General features: G+C 43.8%; 2 protein-coding genes across 3 annotated transcripts in view; both read left to right on the forward strand.

Annotated features, from left to right (window-relative positions):
- LOC117387594 (NACHT, LRR and PYD domains-containing protein 1a allele 5-like) overlaps positions 1–14,937 on the forward strand; it is a 769,741-nt gene that overhangs the window by 520,627 nt on the left and 234,177 nt on the right. The gene's annotated exons all lie outside the window — the stretch shown is intronic.
- Positions 1–14,937, forward strand: part of chst15 (carbohydrate (N-acetylgalactosamine 4-sulfate 6-O) sulfotransferase 15) — a 62,948-nt gene that overhangs the window by 2,890 nt on the left and 45,121 nt on the right. The window contains exon 1 of one of the 2 annotated variants that reach the window (XM_055229737.1): positions 3,124–3,307. The exons of the other annotated variant lie outside the window; for it this stretch is intronic. The gene's annotated coding sequence lies outside the window, so the exon portion shown is untranslated. Of the gene's footprint in view, positions 1–3,123; positions 3,308–14,937 lie in introns of those variants that run through there. 2 annotated transcript variants of the gene reach the window in all.

The following is a 14,937-nucleotide window of genomic DNA, read 5'->3' on the forward strand; positions in this document are numbered from 1 at the left end:
AACTGTAGTATTTCGGTGCTTTTAGTTCGATTGTTCGGGAAACGTTTGCGTCGGTTCGTGTTTTTTCAGATGCCCTCCCCGTGTGTCAGATGCCCTCCCTCTGTGTCAGATGCCCTCCCCGTGTGTCAGATGCCCTCCCCGTGTGTCAGATGCCCTCCCTGTGTGAAAATGACAGTATTTCTTCTTCTTTTCAAACCGTTTCTTCCAGACGGAGGACAAAGACACAGAACAGTTCAGTTATTTTAAAAAGTGTTGAATTATTCAGGTTAAACTGGTTCTGAACGGCGTTGGCATTTTCCTTCTTATGTCCTGACACGCCGAGCTGAATAAAACGATTCTTATTTATTGAACTGAAACGTCGACTCACACGCCAGCGCACGCAGACACACGGGGGGCGGTTAAGTTTAAGTGTCTTGCCCGTGGACACAGCGGTGGCGTTCTGACCGCGGGATTTGAACCACCGACTTGTCGCTCAAATGTGACGACCTCATGTGTCAGTCACGTCTTTATTTTTACAACTTTCTACATTTTATACACATAACCAAATGGACAGAGCTAACCTGTTAGCCGCCGCGCTACAAACAGGAAGTGATCATGGTGCACTTCCTGCTCCAGTTTACTATTGAAAAACCTGGTCCAGTGTTGGTCTCGGTTTAGTCCTGGTTTAGTTCTGGTTTAGAGTGTCAGAGGGACAGAGGAGCAGAGGGACAGAGGAGCAGAGGGTCAGAGGAGCAGAGGGTCAGAGGAGCAGAGGGTCAGAGGAGCAGAGGGTCAGAGGGTCAGAGGAGCAGAGGGTCAGAGGAGCACAGGGTCAGAGGGTTTTCTTTGGTTTCTGTGTTTCTCAAATGAAGCGTTTGACCCCTTCATCCTCTCCCCCTCTGCCCTCCCACTCCTCTTTCGTTCTCTTCCTCTTTCTCTCTCTCTTTTGTGCCCTCGCTCCCCTCTGTCGTTCTTTTCCTATCTTCTCTCTCTCCTCTCCACCTTTCTTTTGCTACACTATCCCCTTCTCTCTCCACCTCTCTGTTCCTCCCTTCCCCTCTTCCCTCCCTTCCTCCCTCCCCCCACCTCCCTCTCCCTCCTCTCTCTCTCCCCCTCCCTCTCGCTCCTTCTCCCTCCTCTCTCTGTTCCTCCCCTCTCCTACCGTCTCCTTCTCCTCCCTGTTCCTCCTCTCTCCCTCTCGTTCTCTTCCTCCCCTCTCTCCTTCTCCCTCCCTCCCTCCCTCCCTCTCTCCTCCCCTCTCCTTGTTCCTCCCTCCCCTCTCTTCCCCCTCCTTCCCTCTCCTTGTTCCTCCCTGTCCTCCCCTCTCTCCTTCCTCCCTCTCTCCCTCCCTCCTTTCTTCCCTCCCTCCGTCCCTCTCTTCCTCCGTCCCTCTTTCCCGTCTCCTCCTCTCTCCTTGTTCCTCCCTGTCCTCTCTCTCCTCCCCTCTACTCCCCTGTCTCCTTCCCTCTCCTCCCTCCCGCTCCTTGCTCCTCCCTGTCCTCCCCTCTCCTCCCCTGTCTCCCTGTGTCCCTCTCCTCCCTCCTTGCTCCTCCCTGTCTCCCTCTCTCCCTCCTCCCCCTCTCCCTCCCTCTCCTCCCTCTCCTCCCTCCCTCCCCTCTCCTCCCCTCTCTCCCTCCCTCTCCTCCCTCCCTCTCCTCCCCTCTCCTCCCCTCTCTCCCTCCCTCTCCTCCCTCCCTCCCTCCCCTCTCCTCCCTCCCTCCCCTCTCCTCCCTCCCTCCCTCCTCCCTCTCTCCCTCCCTCCTTGCTCCTCCCAGTCTCCGGGGGGCAGTATTTCAGTATTTCAGTATTTCAGTGTTTTCCACATTGACCCTGGAGTCTCCACATGTTTAAACAGTTTGTCCATTTGACACAAAACACTCAAATACTTTTACCCATGTCCCTCATTATTAGTTTAATCAAAGTTATATTTCAATTAACGTTGTTCCGATACCGATACCGATACCGATGCCGATACTAATAATATAAAGAAGTAAACGACTCAGTTTTGTTACAGCACAAGCACAAAATAATAAATTGTCATGTCTTGTCGTGTTAGCGCTGTTGTCATGTTAGCGCCGCTGTCGTGTTAGCGCTGTTGTCATGTTAGCGCTGTTATTGTTTTAGAGCAGTTTTCATGTTAGCTTCATTGTCATATTAGCTTCGTTGTCATATTAGCACCCTTGTCGTGTTAGCGTCATTGTCGTGTTAGCGCTATCCCGATCCATCCCTCCCTCCCCCACCACAGACTGTGTAAAGAAGTGACTGAGTGACCCACAGCGTCCAGCTTCAGTCAAATGAAGCTCGTCGATGCTAGCTGTTATAGCGGCTAATTTAGAGCTGAGTTTCACGTTTGGAATTCTGACCGCGAGTATCATAGCAACCAAAGAGCCAATCCAGAGCGAGGCTGTTGAAGGGAACGCCCCTTCTTGTCCATACTACCGGTTTAGCAGGGAGCAGGCGCTTAGCAACACTGTCAATCAAACCTGTTGCTAACGCTAACAGGAGCGACCTCAGGGACAGAAGGACCTGATTTGTCTGTTATTAATGTTCATGTCTTGATTTACAGACACAATAGTGAAATAAAAACCCCAGGATCATGTAGAGGGTTAATACGAACATTTAAGACCAGAATGAGTCTGAAGCAGCAGAGACAGAGAGAGGACATGGTTTATATATTAAAAAAAATCAAAATAAACTCAAAAGAACAAAAAAAGAAAAAAAGAAAAAGAAAACACAAAATAATTTTTAAAAAAAACCCTCAAAATAACTCAAAATATACTCAAAATAATAAAAAAATAAAAAAACAACTCAAAATAACTCAAAAAATAAACCCAAAATAACAACAAAAAACAACAAAAACCTTAAAATGTCAAAAAAAAAAAAAAAAAAAAAAAAAAAAATCTAATTAAATTCAAAAGAACAAAAAAAAAAGAAAAGAAAACTCAAAATAACTTAAAAAAAACCCCCTCAAAATAACAAAAAAAAAAAAACCCCTCAAAATAACTCAAAATAATAAAAAAAGAAAAAAAAGAAAGAACCCCAGGATCATGTAGAGGGTTAATCTGAACATTTAAGACCAAAATGAGTCTGAAGCAGCAGAGACAGAGAGAGGACACAGTTTTTTAATGTAGAGTGAATTTGAAAACCACTTTGCTCTCATGTTCACTTTCTATTTGTACCGCGGCGGCTAACAGGTTAGCTATGTCCATTTCTATATGGAGTCTATGAGCTCCGCCCCCTCAGGCCTCAGGACCATCAGTTCTCGGATCAGAACAGGAAGTCAGAGCCAGATCTGGGTTTGAGTTTGAGTCATCGACGTCACTCTGAGGTGAGACTCTGAGATCGAACACACACTTTGACACATATACAAGACAACACAGACAAGACCTGGGTTAGACCTGGTTTAGACCTGGTTTAGACCTGGTTTAGTCCTGGTTTAGTCCTGGTTTAGTCCACACTTTGACTCGAGTTACAGATAAAACACATCTTAGCTTTGTTTAAACACACCCAACACGTTAAACCTGTTTTAGATCTGGTTGAGACTTGATTTAGTTCTGGCTTAGTACTTGTTCAGACCTGGTTTAATCCTGTCTTAGTCCTGGTTTAGTTCTGACTGAGTCCTAACTTTGAATACACTTACAGAGGAGAGATATAACAGATGTTGGGTTTGTTTCACCTAAGAATGCACCTAACACCTGATCTGTTTATGTCCTGGTTCAGTCCTGGTTTAGACCTGGTTTAGTCCTGCGTTGGTCCTGGTTTAGTCCTGGTTCAGTCCTGGTTTAGTCCTGGTTCAGTCCTGGTTCAGTCCTGGTTTAGTCCTGGTTCAGTCCTGGTTTAGTCCTGGTTTAGTCCTGGTTCAGTCCTGGTTCAGTCCTGGTTCAGTACTGCTTTAGTCCTGGTTTAGTCCTGCTTTAGTTCTGGTTTAGTCCTGGTTTAGTCCTGCTTTAGTCCTGGTTTAGTCCTGGTTTAGTCCTGGTTTAGTCCTGCTTTAGTCCTGCTTTAGTCCTGGTTCAGTCCTGGTTTAGTCCTGGTTTAGTCCTGGTTTAGTCCTGGTTCAGTCCTGGTTCAGTCCTGGTTCAGTCCTGCTTTAGTCCTGCTTTAGTCCTGCTTTAGTCCTGCTTTAGTCCTGGTTTAGTCCTGGTTTAGTCCTGATTCAGTCCTGGTTCAGTCCTGGTTCAGTCCTGGTTTAGTCCTGTTTTAGTCCTGGTTCAGTCCTGGTTTAGTCCTGGTTCAGTCCTGGTTCAGTCCTGGTTCAGTCCTGGTTCAGTCCTGGTTCAGTCCTGCTTTAGTCCTGGTTTAGTCCTGGTTTAGTCCTGGTTTAGTCCTGACTTCTGGAGATGGATTAAACAGACGTCGTCTTTGTTTCTCTGAACACACTGATCCGTGTTTGTCGTGGAAACTGTGGCACCGTCTCAGTCTGAAAAATCAGTTCTGTGATTTAAAAACATTTCACAAAATCCACAAAGACCCGGACGATGGATCGATACGAGTCTGTGTCGACTCAAATGAACAAAACATCATTTTTGCACAACAGCCTCGGAACGTTATGTTTTTATCGTCTTCTACTGATCCTTTAAGACTCAACTCCTGGTTTTGTCGTAAATTGAACCAAATAAAGCAGATCAGGGAAGGTTTACAGTGTTTATTTACAAGTAGTGAAAAAGAGAACAATAAGGTGAGTTGATCTGGAGGGGAACAGGAGACGGGGTGCGGGGCAGGATCCAGGGGCGAAGCGGGCGGCGCAGAGGAGCTGACAGTGCGGGTGGCGCCGGGGAGCGTGAGTCGGGGTCCGGCAGCGTGCTCCACGCTGCCGGACCCCGACTCACGCTCTGCTCCCCGCCCCGGCGCAGGGACGGAGACAGGACGACCAGAGCCAAGACAGGGAGCAGGGTGCGGAGCAGGGTCCAGAGACGTAGGGTACGGGGAACAAGACGAGACAAGACTGTACCAGGACTGGGAAGGTGGGCTGGAGCGGAGCCGGGATGGTGAGAGCGGGATCTGCAGAAAAATCCAATGAGCAGGATACAAAGAGCAAAAATGCAAAAAGGCAAGACAAGCAAGAATATTCACATGGACACGGACGATCTGGCACCGAGTGTCTGGTCCTGGCTCCTCTTATCCACGGCAGGTGGAGATGATTGCGCTGATGAGTTGCAGGTGCGTGGGAGGAGCCAGGAACTCCGCCCAGCTACGGCTCAGGCAGGTGAGGGCGGGAAAGAACAGGGCAGGAGACGAAACATGGAGCAGGAATAGTGTGGATCGTGACAGGTTTAGTCCATGTTTAGTCCTGGTTTTGGAGGACATATAGTGTATATATATATATATATATATATATATATATATATACACAAGACACTTGTTTCTTTCAGTCCTTGTTCAGTCCTCGTTTAGACCTGGTTTATTCCTCATTTAGTCCTGGTTTAGTCCTTGTTTTGGAGGAGATTATATATATATATATATATATATATATATATATATATATATATATATATATATATATATATATATATATATATATATATATATATATATATATATATATAAATATATAAATAAAATACACACACAGACACTTGTTTGTTTGAGTCCAGGCCACACCCAGACCCTGGTGAGTCCAAACACAGTCCAAAGTGTTGTGTCATTTCAGTTTCTAATCCGCTCTTTTGTTTCGTAAAAGTCCCAGACGATGGATCAATACGAGTCAAATAAACAAAAGTCACATGAAGTGGAGCCATTATTCAGCCCCAAAGACGCTTGTCGTCGGCTCAAAGGACTTTAAAGAGACTATTGCTCAAATCCACGCTGTTCCTTTTTCAAAAACACGCCTGAAGAACTTTAAGACGTCATCCACGTTTGAGTAATTTAGAGATCTCTCCTGGGCCCTATTCAAACCCTCCTCACGGTTATCCTGTTTAGTCCCTGTTTAGTTCTGATTTAGTCCTGATTTAGTCCTGGTCTAGTCCTGGTTTAGTCCCTGTTTAGTCCTGGTCTAGTCCTGGTGTAGTCCTGGTTTAGTCCTGTTTTCTCTCTTTTTGTGATACAGCTGTGGGTTTGGGCCCTTCCTGAGTTTGGATAATCACATTTGTACGATTGTGTAAATCTGAAATGGAACGGTTCATTTTATCGTGAATGTTTGACCTCAGAATCCACTGGAGACGAGGACATAGTCTGTTTATATGTAAATGCACATAGCTAACCTGTTAGCCGCCGTGTCCCCTCTCTGTCTCTGCTGCTTCAGACTCATTTTGGTCTTAAATGTTCATATTAACCCTCTACATGATCCTGGGGTTCTTTTTTTATTTATTATAAAAGTAAATTTTTGTATTTTATTTATTTTGTTTTTATTGGGAGTTTGTTTTTTTAGTTATTGTGAGTTTTATTATTTTGAGTTTATTTATTTATTTATTTTTTATTTGAAGTTATTTTTTAATTATTTTTTATTTATTTTGCTTTTATTTTGAGTTTTTTTTTGTTATTTTTAGTTATTTTTGTTTTTTTATTGTTTTGACTTTATTTTTATTTTTTTAAGTTTATTTTTTAAATTGTATTTAATTTATTTTATTTTTATTGTGAGTTTTTTTGTTATTTTGAGTTTTTCTTTATTATTTTGCGTTTATTTTGATTTTTTTGGGGGGGGGGTTATTTAAAGTTTTTTTTTGTTTTAGTTATTTTGAGTTTTATTTTTCGTTATTTTTAGTTTTTCTTTTTTTTTTTTTAAAGTTATTTTGAGTTTGAGTGACTGGGAAGCGTTACCTTCAACATCCTCGCTCCTGATTGGCTCTTTGGTTGCTATGACACTCACGGTTGTAATTCCAAATATGAAACTCTGCTCCGGATTAGCCGCTATAACTGCTAGCCCTGATTAGCGTCATTAGGAGCTGACTGGGGGCCGTGATGTGCAGCGCAGACGGAGCAGATACTTCACTCTGAGCGGCTGAAGAGTCCTGATACTCACAGTACTTTTTCATATCACTTCAAACAGAAAGTACTTGAGCTGAAACACCACAGTTGTAGATCACAGTGAGGTTCCAGCGTTTCTGACGGGTTTGTGTGTTTTTACAATCAGGACTCGGTTTGATGGATCAGAGCTGAGTATTCAGAATCATTTAAAGTCTCTGTACGGGATTTTTTTCCGTCTTAAAAACATGAAAAACTAAACTATTTCTGTTTCTATTTGAAACAGTTTCCAGTCGTCCAAAGTGACGCCTCATTCACTTTATGCATCAGCATCCTCATTACTCACCAGGATGAGTTTATAAGAGATTTACACAGATTTAAGAGACCAGAGCAGGAATCAGCAAGCTAACATGCACTTCCTGATTATTGGTCTCACGTGTGTAGTAGCAGTAATAGTAGTAGTAGTAGCACTAGTACTTTTACTGGAGTGCAGTATTCCTCTCACATGTGTAGTAGCAGTAGTAGCTGTAGTACTTGTAGTACTTTTACTCGTCTCACATGTGTAGTAGCAGTAGTAGTTGTAGTACTTTTACTCCTCTCACATGTGTAGTACTTGTAGTACTTTTACTCCTCTCACATGTGTAGTAGCAGTAGTAGCAGTAGTACTTGTAGTACTTTTACTCCTCTCACATGTGTAGTAGTTGTAGTACTTTTACTCCTCTCACATGTGTAGTACTTGTAGTACTTTTACTCCTCTCACATGTGTAGTAGTTGTAGTACTTTTACTCCTCTCACATGTGTAGTAGTTGTAGTACTTTTACTCCTCTCACATGTGTAGTAGCAGTAGCAGTAGTAGTTGTAGTACTTTTACTCCTCTCACATGTGTAGTAGTTGTAGTACTTTTACTCCTCTCACATGTGTAGTAGAGGTAGTAGCAGTAGTAGTTGTAGTACTTTTACTCCTCTCACATGTGTAGTAGTTGTAGTACTTTTACTCCTCTCACATGTGTAGTAGAGGTAGTAGCAGTAGTAGTTGTAGTACTTTTACTCCTCTCACATGTGTAGTAGTTGTAGTACTTTTACTCCTCTCACATGTGTAGTAGAGGTAGTAGCTGTAGTACTTTTACTCCTCTCACATGTGTAGTAGTTGTAGTAGTTGTAGTACTTTTACTCCTCTCACATGTGTAGTACTTGTAGTACTTTTACTCCTCTCACATGTGTAGTAGAGGTAGTAGCTGTAGTACTTTTACTCCTCTCACATGTGTAGTAGTTGTAGTAGTTGTAGTACTTTTACTCCTCTCACATGTGTAGTAGCAGTAGTAGCTGTAGTACTTTTACTCCTCTCACATGTGTAGTACTTGTAGTACTTTTACTCCTCTCACATGTGTAGTACTTGTAGTACTTTTACTCCTCTCACATGTGTAGTAGTTGTAGTAGTTGTAGTACTTTTACTCCTCTCACATGTGTAGTAGTTGTAGTAGTTGTAGTACTTTTACTCCTCTCACATGTGTAGTAGTTGTAGTAGTTGTAGTACTTTTACTCCTCTCACATGTGTAGTACTTGTAGTACTTTTACTCCTCTCACATGTGTAGTACTTGTAGTACTTTCACTCCTCTCACATGTGTAGTAGTTGTAGTAGTTGTAGTACTTTTACTCCTCTCACATGTGTAGTAGTTGTAGTACTTTTACTCCTCTCACATGTGTAGTACTTGTAGTACTTTTACTCCTCTCACATGTGTAGTAGAGGTAGTAGCAGTAGTACTTGTAGTACTTTTACTCCTCTCACATGTGTAGTAGAGGTAGTAGCAGTAGTAGTTGTAGTACTTTTACTCCTCTCACATGTGTAGTAGTTGTAGTACTTTTACTCCTCTCACATGTGTAGTAGAGGTAGTAGCTGTAGTACTTTTACTCCTCTCACATGTGTAGTAGTTGTAGTAGTTGTAGTACTTTTACTCCTCTCACATGTGTAGTACTTGTAGTACTTTTACTCCTCTCACATGTGTAGTACTTGTAGTACTTTTACTCCTCTCACATGTGTAGTAGTTGTAGTAGTTGTAGTACTTTTACTCCTCTCACATGTGTAGTAGTTGTAGTAGTTGTAGTACTTTTACTCCTCTCACATGTGTAGTAGTTGTAGTAGTTGTAGTACTTTTACTCCTCTCACATGTGTAGTACTTGTAGTACTTTTACTCCTCTCACATGTGTAGTACTTGTAGTACTTTTACTCCTCTCACATGTGTAGTAGTTGTAGTAGTTGTAGTACTTTTACTCCTCTCACATGTGTAGTACTTGTAGTACTTTTACTCCTCTCACATGTGTAGTAGCAGTAGTAGCTGTAGTACTTGTAATACTTTTACTCCTCTCACATGTGTAGTAGTTGTAGTACTTTTACTCCTCTCACATGTGTAGTAGAGGTAGTAGCAGTAGTAGTTGTAGTACTTTTACTCCTCTCACATGTGTAGTAGTTGTAGTACTTTTACTCCTCTCACATGTGTAGTAGTTGTAGTACTTTTACTCCTCTCACATGTGTAGTAGTTGTAGTAGTTGTAGTACTTTTACTCCTCTCACATGTGTAGTACTTGTAGTACTTTTACTCCTCTCACATGTGTAGTAGTTGTAGTACTTTTACTCCTCTCACATGTGTAGTACTTGTAGTACTTTTACTCCTCTCACATGTGTAGTAGCAGTAGTAGTTGTAGTACTTTTACTCCTCTCACATGTGTAGTAGCAGTAGTAGCAGTAGTAGTTGTAGTACTTTTACTCCTCTCACATGTGTAGTAGTTGTAGTACTTTTACTCCTCTCACATGTGTAGTAGCAGTAGTAGCAGTAGTAGTTGTAGTACTTTTACTCCTCTCACATGTGTAGTAGTTGTAGTACTTTTACTCCTCTCACATGTGTAGTAGCAGTAGTAGCAGTAGTAGTTGTAGTACTTTTACTCCTCTCACATGTGTAGTAGCAGTAGTAGCAGTAGTAGTTGTAGTACTTTTACTCCTCTCACATGTGTAGTAGCAGTAGTAGTTGTAGTACTTTTATTCCTCTCACATGTGTAGTACTTGTAGTACTTTTACTCCTCTCACATGTGTAGTAGTTGTAGTACTTGTAGTACTTTTACTCCTCTCACATGTGTAGTAGTTGTAGTAGTTGTAGTACTTTTACTCCTCTCACATGTGTAGTAGTTGTAGTAGTTGTAGTACTTTTACTCCTCTCACATGTGTAGTAGTTGTAGTACTTGTAGTACTTTTACTCCTCTCACATGTGTAGTAGCAGTAGTAGCAGTAGTAGCAGTAGTACTTGTAGTACTTTTACTCCTCTCACATGTGCTCTCCTCCTGTGGCACATTCTTCGGGTTCAGGTTGGACTTGGTTTGGTCTCGGTTTAGATCTCAGACCTAAACAAAGTCCTGGCCTGACCCGGGTCTGTCTGGGTCAACACTGACGTTAGCGCCGGGCCGTGGAATGTTCCGCAGTGGTGCCATAGACCCACCTGTCCTCTGCATTCCTCTGTCCCGGGACGTTTGTTTTTGTCCAGAGGGTTTTCCAAAGTATCGAAAAACAGATACTAATCGATACCACGACTAGTATCGAAACGAGATACTCATTTATGCAGATATCGATACTAAAAAGTCCCATTCACAGGACGGAGATGATCCTGAACTGAAAATATTCATCATGTAAATATTCAGTTTGGACTTTTAGTGTCAAAACAAAACAAAACAAAACAAAACAAAACAAAACAATGTTCACATCATCACCTGGAGCAAAACTGTCTTTTGTTTCAATTTAATTATTATTATTTTTTTGGTTTGGACCTGGTTCAAATTTAGACCTGGTTTAGTCCTAGTTCAGTCCTGGTTCAGTCCTGGTTTAGTCCTGGTTTAGCCCTGGTTTAGCCCTGGTTTAGTCCTGGTTTAGCCCTGGTTTAGTCCTGGTTTAGCCCTGGTTTAGTCCTGGTTCAGTCCTGGTTTAGTCCTGGTTTAGTCCTGGTTTAGCCCTGGTTTAGCCCTGGTTTAGTCCTGGTTTAGCCCTGGTTTAGTCCTGGTTTAGTCCTGGTTCAGTCCTGGTTTAGTCCTGGTTTAGTCCTGGTTTAGCCCTGGTTTAGCCCTGGTTTAGTCCTGGTTTAGCCCTGGTTTAGTCCTGGTTCAGTCCTGGTTTATTCCTGGTTTAGTCCTGGTTTAGCCCTGGTTTAGCCCTGGTTTAGTCCTGGTTTAGTCCTGGTTTAGCCCTGGTTCAGTCCTGGTTTATTCCTGGTTTAGTCCTGGTTTAGCCCTGGTTTACCCCTGATTTAGTTCTGGTTCAGTCCTGGTTCAGTCCTGGTTAAGCCCTGGTTTAGTCCAGGTTTAGTCCTGGTTCAGTCCCGGTTTAGCCCTGATTTAGCCCTGATTTAGCCCTGGTTTAGTCCTGGTTTAGTCCTGGTTTAGCCCTGGTTTACCCCTGATTTAGTTCTGGTTCAGTCCTGGTTCAGTCCTGGTTAAGCCCTGGTTTAGTCCTGGTTTAGTCCTGGTTCAGTCCCAGTTTAGTCCTGGTTTAGCCCTGATTTAGCCCTGATTTAGCCCTGGTTTAGTCCTGGTCCAGTCCTTTATCGCTCCGGTCTTGAGTCCAGTGAGGTTTACGTGTCCATTCTTTGAGTCCTTGTCTTTCACTTTCGTGTCGTAATAAAGACGTGTGAATATTTATGACTCTAAACTAACACACGAGAACAATGCCCCCGCTGGACAGAGGCGGCCGACGTGGACAAAGAACCGGCCCGACCTGAAACAACACTCATTTATCACATGTTTGAATTTAAAGTCTATTCACTAATGCGCCAATACGTCAAATTTGATGATGTCATAATAACGGGGGGGCGGGGCTTATATAACTCTATGACAGATTCACTGTTTCTTGAAATAAATCTCCAAACTCATCACCCACAAACGTTGAACTTTCTCATTATTAGTTTGGGATTGGCTCCACAAACTCGTCACATTAATCTTACGTTTTTTATTTTTTATTTTTTATTTTTACGACCGTCACATCTTTGGCTCGACTTTATGAAGCTGTTGTGGGAAAAATAATCTCACTTTTGTTTATTTACGCTGACAGAGAAGACGTTGAACTTTCGCCAGTATTTATTTCATGTGGATAGGCCCAGTAATAACAGAAATATTAACCAAAAAAGATGAGAACGACTAATTAAAAATGTGTTGGCTAACGCTAATGCTATTGCTAGTTAGCTTGCGACTTGTTTAACCGCACGAATCAGCTTTTCTCTTGTAGTTCCAGCGTCAAAATCAGTTCTTTCTGGTCATTTTGTGTTAAAACAAAGCTCAGATTAAAGTCTAACGGCGCTTCAGACAGAGCAGTGCCTCAGGTTAGCATCACACCGCCAGGGAAAGTTGACTACATCGGCCGCAAAGTAGCAATTACGGCGAATATTGTTTACATGGATGCTCAAAGTGCGGCCGTCCTCTCTGACCGTCGGCGTTCAGTCTGTCACAGTTTTGGAGCGACGGTGGCTTAGTGGTCAGGCCGGTCGCCCTCTCACTCAGAGGTCAGCGGTTTACAGCTCTGGTTGGTGATTACAGGGTTAGTCCTGGTTTAGTCCTTGTTTAGACTTGGTTTGCACTTTGGTTCGTCCTGGTCCTTCAATCAGTCACATATCGGGACGACAGTGGCTTAGTGGTTAAGCGTTCACCCTCTAACTCAAAGGTCAACTGTTTCCAGCTCAGAGAGGCCTGGTTAAGTCCTGGTTTAGTCCTGACTTAGTCCTGGTTGAGTTATGGTTAAGTCCTGGTTTAGTCCTTGTTTAGTCCTGGTTCAGTCCTGTTTTAGTCCTGGTTTGGTCCTGGTTTAGTCCTGGTATAGTCCTGGTTTAGTCCTGGTTTAGCCCTGGTTTAGCCCTGGTTTAGTCCTGGTTTAGTCCTGGTTTAGTCCTGGTTTAGTCCTGGTTTAGTCCTGACTTAGTCCTGGTTTAGTTATGGTTTAGTCCTGACTTAGTCCTGGTTTAGTCCTGGTTTAGCCCTGGTTTAGCCCTGGTTTAGCCCTGGTTTAGCCCTGGTTTAGCCCTGGTTTAGTCCTTGTTTAGTCCTGGTTTAGTCCTGGTTTAGTCCTGGTTTAGTCCTGGTTTAGTCCTGGTTTAGTCCTTGTTTAGTCCTGGTTCAGTCCTGTTTTAGTCCTGGTTTGGTCCTGGTTTAGTCCTGGTATAGTCCTGGTTTAGTCCTGGTTTAGCCCTGGTTTAGTCCTGGTTTAGTCCTTGTTTAGTCCTGGTTTAGTCCTGGTTTAGTCCTGTTTTAGTCCTGGTTTAGTCCTGGTTTAGTCCTGGTTTAGTCCTGTTTTAGTCCTTCTTTAGCTCTGGTTTGCTTCTAGTTCTTTACAGGATAATCATCCCACTTGGGAATAGAATTGATGACTTGTTCGTTGTGGGGTGGACACACTAACCACTGAGCCACGTTCTTGTCAGATGTGATTGACTCATATCCCATCAGCCCCTGCTCTGTGTGATTCTGCTCAACGCTTTTCTGCCCGTTACAAATCTGTGACTAACACTTTCACTTCATTCTGCGCTAATGAGTCACTTCTGATCTATGAAAACCCCCCACCGCACAAACAGGACTGTCAACGCTAACCAACGCTAACCAACGCTAACCAACGCTAACCCCTCCACCGCACAAACAGGACTCTCAACGCTAACCAACGCTCACCAACGCTAACCCCTCCACCGCACAAACACGACTCTCAACGCTAACCAACGCTAACCAACGCTAACCAACGCTAACCCCCCCACCACACAAACAGGACTCTCAACGCTAACCAACGCTAACCCCCCCACCGCACAAACACGACTCTCAACGCTAACCAACGCTAACCAACGCTAACCAACGCTAACCCCTCCACCGCACAAACAGGACTGTCAACGCTAACCAACGCTAACCAACGCTAACCAACGCTAACCCCTCCACCGCACAAACAGGACTCTCAACGCTAACCAACGCTCACCAACGCTAACCCCTCCACCGCACAAACACGACTCTCAACGCTAACCAACGCTAACCAACGCTAACCAACGCTAACCCCCCCACCACACAAACAGGACTCTCAACGCTAACCAACGCTAACCCCCCCACCGCACAAACACGACTCTCAACGCTAACCAACGCTAACCAACGCTAACCAACGCTAACCCCTCCACCGCACAAACAGGACTCTCAACGCTAACCAACGCTAACCAACGCTAACCCCTCCACCGCACAAACACGACTCTCAACGCTAACCAACGCTAACCCCCCCACCACACAAACAGGACTCTCAACGCTAACCAACGCTAACCAACGCTAACCCCTCCACCGCACAAACACGACTCTCAACGCTAACCAACGCTAACCCCCCCACCGCACAAACAGGACTCTCAACGCTAACCAACGCTAACCAACGCTAACCAACGCTAACCAACGCTAACCCCTCCACCGCACAAACAGGACTCTCAGTGCTAATGAATGCTAACCAATGCTAACTTCTCCACTGTACAAACAGAACCCTGCTGCTCACTGATGCTAACCAACGCTAACCAGTGCTCTGATGTCATAATTTCAGATGTCGGGCGGGGCCTGTATGAATAATTCTTTGGGAGATTCATTGTTTTTGAAAGAAATAAACAAACTTCTCCACAAATAATGAACCTTATCATGATCAGTCCTGGTTTAGACTTTTGTTAGTCCTGGTTCAGTCCTGGTTCAGTCCTGGTTCAGTCCTGTTTTAGTCCTGGTTCAGTCCTGGTTCAGTCCTGGTTTAGTCCTGGTTTAGTCCTGGTTCAGTCCTGTTTTAGTCCTGGTTCAGTCCTGGTTCAGTCCTGGTTTAGTCCTGGTTTAGTCCTGGTTCAGTCCTGGTTCAGTCCTAATTTAGTCCTGGTTCAGTCCTGGTTTAGTCCTGGTTTAGTCCTGGTTCAGTCCTGGTTCAGTCCTAATTTAGTCCTGGTTCAGTCCCGGTTTAGTCCCGGTTTAGTCCCGGTTCAGTCCCTGTTCAGTCCCGGTTCAGTCCCGGTTCAGTCCCGGTTCAGTCCCGGTTCAGTCCTGGTTTAGTCCTG

Source organism: Periophthalmus magnuspinnatus, chromosome 19, assembly GCF_009829125.3.
Source record: "Periophthalmus magnuspinnatus isolate fPerMag1 chromosome 19, fPerMag1.2.pri, whole genome shotgun sequence".
NCBI classification, from domain to species: domain Eukaryota; kingdom Metazoa; phylum Chordata; class Actinopteri; order Gobiiformes; family Gobiidae; genus Periophthalmus; species Periophthalmus magnuspinnatus.